Below are 9,867 nucleotides of genomic sequence, written 5' to 3' on the forward strand. Positions count from 1 at the left end.
CTTGTTATTCATAGGCACGGAAAAGTGCAAGTGCACGCTTCAAATCCGTCTGGACCAGAAATTGTTAAATTTTAACTCTTACCAGCTGTTCCATATGAGTGATATATGTCTAGTTGGCGAGTGTATGCAAATGTGTCAAACATATTTACACTGATTGTGCATGAGATTGGTAATAAAGGCAGGAATAGAAACCGGGGATAGCATAGTTTCTAGGGTTGGTTCCCGAATAGAAATGTCAAGGTCTGATTTGAGATCTACTACACAAAATGCGTGGGAAGCACTCTTGGTAAAAGACCCCTAAAAAGATTAGAATAACGAGAAAGGTGAAGAAAAGAAATGGGAAAAAGAAGAAACCAAAAGGGACATATATAACATTAACAGGCAAAATGGATGAATGATAGAATTAGGGAAGAAAAATCAAAGAGACAAAAATCACAACAACAAAAAACAAACCTTCTACTGTATAACAGGTTTATTTGACTTGCATAGTGTTGTGTGTAGAAAGCTAGGAGGTATGATAACATGAGATTTGTACTTATGTAACATCGGCTTCCACGTGAAAGAAAAAAAATTGATTCTTGGCTTAAATTTTACGTAGGGGACTTGTGGTAGGGGATATTCATATACAATACTGTAGGTCATGTCTATTGAAACATGGCACATTGTAGTGTAAGTTTGAATGACTAGGCAAATGCATTTCATTATATTCTTTGTTTCTGTAATGGGGAAGATGTGTGGAATACTACTTTTCTTGTGGAAAATACACAGAGCTTACTCTTAGCGGACAAGTTTGACAATGTGCTAGACTTTATAAATTCAACTTTGTTGTGCTCATACTAATAGGGCGATCTTTGATTTTAAAAAAAAAGAAAAAATAATGTTAGTTTTTCAGCCCTTACATATTTAAAGACAAGGGTACATTGTGCAATAGCCATGGATTTATGATGCAAAGTTTTGGTCATGTGAGAGTTGAACAAATTGCACATTGTACTTAGCTCGACTTCTTCGGTAAGTGTCTTGCAGGGGAGTGATTCATAGGAGAATATCTGTGGCCTGTGTGTTCAGATATTGGACAAATGTTATACGTATGTGGTTCAAGCGTTTTATATGATAATTGCCCCTCTTATTCAAAATGGGGGGGGGGGCGGTAGGTTTGGGGATTTGTAATTTGAAATGGTCCACTTCAACATGAGATGAAAAATCAAATCACTTTACATCACAGAGCAAAACGTCATATCTTAATGGAAGTATTAATCCCAAGTATTTCTTATCCCCTCCTCTCCCTCCCCCTTAACAGAAAGAAAGGGAAAAAAAGCAGCAGTATGCACAAAATTCTCAAGAAATACTTTAATATTTCACTGCTAGATTCGTGGGATACTTCAGGTACAATTTGCCTTGTATGTGCTGTGCCGGCTATGGATGAACATCTGGTGTAACATGTAACCAAATGAGCCCTCCGGCGTTAAGCTTCATCAAGTGAGCCCTCACAGCCAGTGTAGTGTGCATCTGGCCCTGTCTATTTCTATGGAACCATGGATCATTGTGTTGCAACTTTAGCAGCAATGGTCTGTCTTTTTGTGACATGAATTTTGACGATGTGCCTGGCAGCAGATTTTGTGGACTTTGTGCAACTTGGCATGTTTTTGACCAATGCTGTTCCATAAATGAATTTTAGTCCTACATCTGCCAGATGTCTATGATATGATACTATTAAATGGAGTACATACAATAAATCTGCGTTTGAAAATGAGCCATACTAGTTCTTGATGACAGACAAATTAGGCATCAGTACTGCTGCTTTGCATGTCTTAGAGTAGCAAACCTAAATTAATGTCTACTGATTCTGCACTTCAACATTTCTGAGCCAGTTTTCTGTCGGCAGTTACGAAGCTTTTGTAGTAGTGGAGAAGACTTTGCAATCCATGGCCTGCTGAATGTTGCAATGCAACCTAAAAGATTTCACCTTAGCTTTCATTGTAACCATCAATTAGAAATGTGAGTTTTTCTTGCTTTTTGTAGTCTCTGGTTTCCTCTCAAGAACAAAATCCTAACAGCATTTTTATTTTGTAGTTTGATGGTGTTGATTGAAATTATCTTTTTAGCTCACCTGAGCCAAAGGCTCAAGTGAGCTATTGCGATCGCCCTTCGTCCGGCGTGCGTCGTGCGTCGTCCGTCGTCCGTCGTCCGTCGTCCGTTGTCCGTCGTGCGTCGTCCGTCGTGCGTCGTGCGTAAACTTTTTACATTTTCATCTTCTTCTTGAAAACCCCAAGACCGATTTTCATCAAACTTGGCAGGTAGCATCCCTAGGGGGTTAGGAACTCAATTTGTTAAAATGGGCACCATGCCCCACCCAGGGGGCCCCCAGGGGGGCCCAAACCCCCCAAAATTAAGGAATCTGTAAAAATCTTCTTCTCTAGAACCAGATGTGATAGAGCTAAGTTAATACTATGAGTTAGTACATTGATGACTATAGTTTCAAGTTTGTTCATGGCAGGATCAGGGGTGCCCCCCTTGGGACCCAGGGGAGGGGGGTGGGAAAGGGTTCTAATGGGGCCTAAATTGTACATTTTCATCTTCTTCTTGAGAACCCCATGACCCATTTTCACCAAACTTGGCAGGTAGCATCCCTAGGGGGTTAGGAACTCAATTTGTTAAAATGGGCACCATGCCCCACCCAGGGGGCCCCCAGGGGGCCCAAACCCCCCAAAATTAAGGAATCTGTAAAAATCTTCTTCTCTAGAACCAGAAGTGATAGAGCTAAGTTAATACTATGAGTTAGTACATTGATGACTATAGTTTCAAGTTTGTTCATGGCAGAATCAGGGGTGCCCCCCTTGGGACCCAGGGGAGGGGGGTGGGGAAGGGTTCTAATGGGGCCTAAATTGTACATTTTCATCTTCTTCTTGAGAACCCCATGACCCATTTTCACCAAACTTGGCAGGTAGCATCCCTAGGGGGTTAGGAACTCAATTTGTTAAAATGGGCACCATGCCCCACCCAGGGGGCCCCCAGGGGGCCCCCAGGGGGCCCAAACCCCCCCAAAATTAAGGAATCCGCAAAAATCTTCTTCTCTAGAACCAGAAGTGATAGAGCTAAGTTAATACTATGAGTTAGTACATTGATGACTGTAGTTTCAAGTTTGTTCATGGCAGAATCAGGGGTGCCCCCCTTGGGACCCAGGGGAGGGGGTGAGGAGGGGTCCTTATGGGGCCTAAATTGTACATTTTTATCTTCTTCTTGAGAACCCCATGACCCATTTTCACCAAACTTGGCAGGTAGCATCCCTAGGGGGTTAGGATCTCAATTTGTTAAAATGGGCACCATGCCCCACCCAGGTCCCAAACCCCCCAAATGAAGGAATCTTTATAAATCTTCTCTAGAATCAGAAGTTATAGAGCTGAGATAATACTATGAGTGAGTGCATTAATGACTGTAGTTTCAAGTTTGTTCATAGGAGATCCAGGGGTGCCCCTCTTGGGTAGGGAGGGTCCAAATGGGGGCCTGAATTGTACATTTTCATCTTCCTCCTGAAAACCTCATGATGGATTTTTGTCAAACTTGGCAGGTAGCATCCCTAGGGGGTCAGGATCTCAATTTATCAAAATGGGCACCATGCCCCACCCAGAGGGCCCCGGGGGCCCCAATCCCCCCCAAATTAAGGAATCTTAAAAAAATTGGGCCCTTATTGTACATTTTCATCTTCTACTTGAGAATGCCTGGTCAAATTTTGGTAGAGCTGTGAATAAGATTAGTGACTGCGTGAAAGGTGAACTTGCGATACTCAGGTGAGCGCTAGACCCGCGGGTCTCTTGTTTTTTTTATGGGTCTCGTTGAGTTAGAGCAATGGTTTGCTCGTAGCATGTACATGTAGATGATCATATCTTTATACCAGGTACATTTTTTCAATCAGTTCTCTGAAATGTTAAAACTATTTTTGTATTTTTTTTCCATTGCCAATGTCTATCCTTTATATTAAAGCAACATCATACGTCATCAATGTCTAGCCTTTATAAGCAACATCGTTAGCCGTTGTACAAATGTAATATATACTTTAGAAAGCAGCAACATATCTGTGCAACAGAGAAATAAATATGTACTATATATGCCGCACATACCTGCTTATGCCGTGTGTAATCGAAAACCCCTGATGTGTCATGAATGCATAGAATGACTGTTTAGATTGATACAGATGTATGTGGGTATGTTGCCATTCAGTGTAATATCATTTTGTTTGCTCTAGATCTCCAGCAAAGGTGTTAAAACGTTTTGCTGTATATTCCAGGCCAGAAAAAAACTCAAAGCTATCAAAATCCTAGTCTATAACCCCTAATCTCCAAGTCACCAAGATGCTGATGTTTATAAACCCCTCCCCCAACTTCTTTACCACAGTTGTAAGTCTATAATCTTAGTCTTAAAACCCTGGACCCACTGTTACAATATATACTCTACACCAAACAGTATTTAACGTAATGACAATGACGACAACCTCAATCACAGTTTAGGACAGTTGTACGTGTGAATGAGAGAGAAACTTATTACACATGGATTGAGGGAATGGAGTAATAATGGTAGAACACATCAGTGAAAGTTTGAGAAAAATTGGACAATCCATTCAAAATTTATGAATTTTTAGAATTTCTTTTATTAAAAAAAAACACAACTTTGGTGCATCCATCCCTGGATGAGAAGAAAAATACAGTTTGTGACAGCACATATGAAAAACTGCATAAAGAAAATACAGTGAAAATGCAGCAAAATTTAATTCTTTAAATAAAATGTACAAATTCCCTTGGCTTGTTGCTGGCATATGGTAATATTACTCCCCCTGCTTTCTGAAAGAGGTAAAGTCAAGTGCTCTTCCATAATGTTAGAAATTAAAGTAAAAATATGTTGAATTTTCTTTATATCTTTTCTTCATATCATTCTTCATGTGTTGCATCACAAACTGTAGTGGTCTTCTCATCCAGCGATTGTGGCACCAAAACTTCTTTTCATTTCTTTCCTTTCATTGTTTCTCTCTCTCTCTCTCTCTCTCTCCCTCTCTCTTGATTCTTATGTCAATGATTGTCACAAAATATTGTCATTGCATAGTGTGTTTTCATTACCTTTATTGCTATTTCAATAAATCAACTAAAAAAAAAAAGGACTGCAGGAACAAAGAAACAAACAAATGCACAGATATTAGGCGAGTGGTTGATAAGTGGCAAAAATTGCAGGCTTGTGCATGATTAAAGAAACTTGAGCTTGCCAGAACCTAGTGCCAGTGTTTGTTCTCGCATAGCTTGCGGGTTGAATTGATATACTGAATATCCAATTCTGTAATTGCAGATTTGTCCTGGATATATACAGGTATATGTTATATATTCAACCTCTGCTTCTGCATACACATGAATGAACAAATCACACAAATTAAATCTACATCGATGTAGATGGGAAACAACAACTTGTGAGTCTCGTACAGGTTTGCTTTCTTCAAAGATTTTAATTTCATGCCCTGACAAAATTACTATAAACGATTTGTTGTGGATACCGGTTTTGGTTCAACAGTTGAAACACAACACGTAAAATCTACATTGACGTCTACAGACAAAACGAAACTAAAAAGAAGAAAAGAAAAAAAAATTACATGAGATGCCAAGGATTCTGGAAGACATTCTGTCAATATCAATACAAACATAATACTCTGTTTCATCCTCTTATTTACAAAAGACAATCTGCACATAGTGCAGGAAGAATAATATATATATGTAAAAAATAATAATTTCATCACAGCATGTGTTTAAAAATAAGATATTGGATATCACTGCACTGGGCAAAACACATGCATGTATTTTCAGAAGAGCGATGATTACCTAGAAAAGAAAAAATTGTCATGATTTTCAAAAAATTATTAATCGAATGGAATGGCTCATATATACCACCAAGCTACAATTACATGCCTAGGGCATAATTATTTCAGATGACTGCAAGATGTCAATAATGAATATCCAACTTTACATCAATATCCATATGATGTATGGTCAAAAGAAATTGATAAAGCAACATAGGCCTATACCTCTTGGATTTAAGACTTTGATCATGCACAGCAAATTGCTGTATACGCTGCCATTTTCATATATAGATATTTTCGTGAATGAAGTCACAGACATTTTCGCGAGGTGTTGTTTTCACGAATTGACACAACGGCCTTCACAAGCGCGCTATTACCTTAGCGTATGGTGACATTTTTGCATGCTATTAAATTTGCGGTCCACCTGTGCTTCGCAAAATTTGTGAAAATTAAACTCTCACGAAAATAACACCTTATACAGTAATCCAAGCTCAATGGAAGGCCAATCTTCTTAGAAGGGGAATCACGATTGCTATTGATACAGTAGGTGACATCGCCACCACGTATAAACTGCCTTCATAATGGACCCAAATATCCCACTTCTACCCAGTCATGTTGGAAATCACAAACGGCCCTTTAATCTAATTTTAGCATGAGATAAACATCCCTCTATCTACCATATCCATGATGGTTTAGATAAAAATATTGCTCACTTGATATGCATTGCTTTGTCCACATGGTCCACATACTACATAAACACACACACATATACACTTATTATGATATCAATTTACTGTGCTGGTACACCTGCAAAGTCTAGCTACTCAAAGCTTTATAAAAATCCATTTACCAAGAACTTTACAACATTACAAGGTTGCAAAACCTTCTTTGACCATAAACAACCATAACACGAAGTATCCACATTCTAACATAACTTCTACAAAGTCTGCTGTTTTGCTATACTAGTCAGTCATTCTTTGCCAAACATTAGGTCCTATCCATGTGCAATGAGCTCTCTTCAATTTGCACATTCCACCTTAATGATGCAGCAGTAGAAGAGAAACCAACAAATTTGCAAAAAAAAACAAAAAAAACAGCCAACAAAAGGAATGAGATCAACTGTCACTTTGTTCTTGACATTAAATTTTTAACTAGTATATTAAAGCTGATAAAATTTGAACCTACTTTTAATAAAAGTAACCATTCCCCCTCAAAAAAAAAAAAAAAAAAAAACTAAACAGAAAGACATCACCAACCCTCCCTTCGTGCATTTTCAATAAGCATGTATTTGAATGTGTTTTGGGCAAACAAAAATTTGTAGAATTTGAGGGTGTGACCCATCAGGGTCGTTTGCAAGATAGTCATGATTTTTTCCATGTCCCTTCATTGCCCCGATTGATTGATTAGATAAACTGATCAGTCCAGATATCATTAGGACTTGAAATGGACAGTAACATGGTCCTATCCTTCTAGTAACATGCACAAGGTGGTCAGCAGAAATTAATAGAAAACTGACTGTATACCACTAACAAAAACATGCACTACACAGAGTTTTCAGAAGGTATAAGCAAAGTTTTTAGCACAGAGCACTCTGATAGACATCAAACGCTGAATAGCACTATACGATGTACATGTATAAGGCACATTGCTCGCACTTAAGCATGGAAGAAAAGTTTGCAGCATCACGCGTGTATATCTGTACAATTGATATCTCTTTGGTGGCAGATGGTATATGAATGAAGGCACAGACTACTTGTGTCATAATCGGACAGTGCTTTGCTGCACACACCTGGCATGAGAAGCCTGAAAGAAACGATTAAATCTCTCGGCAGTCAACCGCTATAAAGATGGTGAAGGCTTACTACAGAACCACAGACACAAGTTTACATATTCAAACCATGGCAAAGACTTCGCATTGGCAATATGTTGTCCTTTCAACAACACACTTTCTGCATAGTTCCCCTACAGCTTGTTTGAATTGCTGAATAAGATGACCACACTGACCCTTCAAAATACTCATGAGGTGAGGTCAGATTGGCAAAAGATTGAGAAGTTTACAATATCGAAGTCTTCAAGATATTTTACCGTCCAGTCACACTGGCAAAAAAAAAGTTCAGCGGGGGTGGCATATAGGGGGAAATATCCCTTGTTGGAGTGGGAAGTTTTGTGAGAAGTTTCGTGAGAAGTTTTGTGAGAAGAGAAGTTCTGTGGGAAGTTTGCGGTCACGCTGGAAAAACTTCGAGATCTTAAAGATCACAATCTTAAATTTCTTGATCTTTTGCAAGTCTGACCGCACCTATGGAATGCTGTATAAGATGATTCACTGACATTCAAATGGCAGCAACTTTCTTTGTTGCTTGCCCACATTTGCTGAACTTATGATTGATCAGTTGCTTTGCATTCACAATTTCTGTGTTAAAAATGTTGTGGGCCTCCATTTTATTAGAGGAACATTTCCCCTTGTTTATCAAACTATACGAAGGTAGCTGAGGTCCTGCATACAAGATTAAAGGCATGACTTTTATTTTTCTCATATGCTTATTTTAAAACTACCTCTTAGCAACTTCCACTACCACACACATAAATTGTCTGAGCAGCACATACAAAAAAAAAAATATATATATAAATCTTCTAAATTTGCAAGAATAACAGAAAGTGTTGGATTATCTGGGTAAAAGTAATATATTGCACATTCTCCTTTCCTGCCACATGCAAAGGAAGGTAATCAAAGGGTGAATGAGTTACATCTCTGAGGCTAGTACTAGTCCTCAAAGCTTGTAAAGTTTGAGAGGGTTTGATATGGAATATATACCAGTCATTAATGGCACCTAAACCTGTAACCCAAGTGCTCGGATGCTTTGAATGGCTTACTGAGGAGTGTGGGGCCATTCATAGTGTCACACTCTAAGTACAGGTTTTGTCACGTATGACAAAGTTGCAAAAACTTTGTCAAACAATAACTCCAATGCAGCTCTTGGTCCTGAAAGGACAAATATCTATATCATTGCAGTATCTATTTTCCTATTATAATTCTATCATGAGCCTTCACTTTCATAACTAATACAATTGTACCCGTGATGCAATATGACCCGTGAGTTAGATTGAAGCTTTTAGATCTGCATCCTGTTGTTGTAATAATAATAATAATTCACAACATTTATACAGCGCGTTATTACATAAAATGTCTCTAAGCGCTTTTCCAATTTTTTTTTTAGATTGTGGCAACAGTCTGTTTCTGGTATAACAGAGCTGAGAGCAAATAAAATGAACTCAACTGTATGCAGCAAAGTTTTTATGTCAATATTTTGTGATGTAAAACTAACCTCATACTATTGCTGCAGCTTTGCCGTTACTAAATTCTTTTATAGGATTGAGCTAAGGCAATATCACAGATAGTTGGTTACTATTTTTATTGCTTTCTACTTTAATAGATTGTAAAGTAGTTTCTCTCAGATGTGTAGGGTGAATGTACTGTGTATAAGCAGCACACAGTAAAGATGTTACTTCTACACAACATTTACGATTCTACTTTTTGCCAACAGTCTCCGCTGCTTTGACAACCTCGATCACGATGTCTTTTTGCTCTGGTTCCTCCTGAGAAATTGACACGGCATCCTGCAGTCTTTTTCTCATGTCTGCTGACAGAGTATCTTTCTTGTAGTAGACTTTCATCAATGGCTCATCTGTAAATGAATGAATGAGATGGGTATATGTTAGAGGAAAATACATCTACATCTGATATTGTGGAATAAAGGCCTGAAATTATGAAAAGTTGGATCAGGAAGGGGTGGGACAGGTAACATGGGTTGGTTTATTTCGAGTGGGGGAGGGGGAGCATTCCAACTTATGACCAAGAAACAATCAAACACACAATTATTCAATTGTTTCTTTGTTGTAAGTATACAGTGTTTGGTCTAAAATAAATTTGTGAATAATAGGCAACATACCACAATGATTTTCAGTCATGAACGCAACATGCCTAATTCCATTCATCCAAGTCTCAGAAATGCATCTTCACAAACAGTGCCTATTTTGTC

Source organism: Diadema antillarum, unplaced genomic scaffold (genome assembly GCF_040938485.1).
Source record: "Diadema antillarum isolate AM-2024a unplaced genomic scaffold, OU_Dant_1.0 seq00000451_RagTag, whole genome shotgun sequence".
In the NCBI taxonomy this organism is placed as follows: Eukaryota; Metazoa; Echinodermata; class Echinoidea; order Diadematoida; family Diadematidae; genus Diadema; species Diadema antillarum.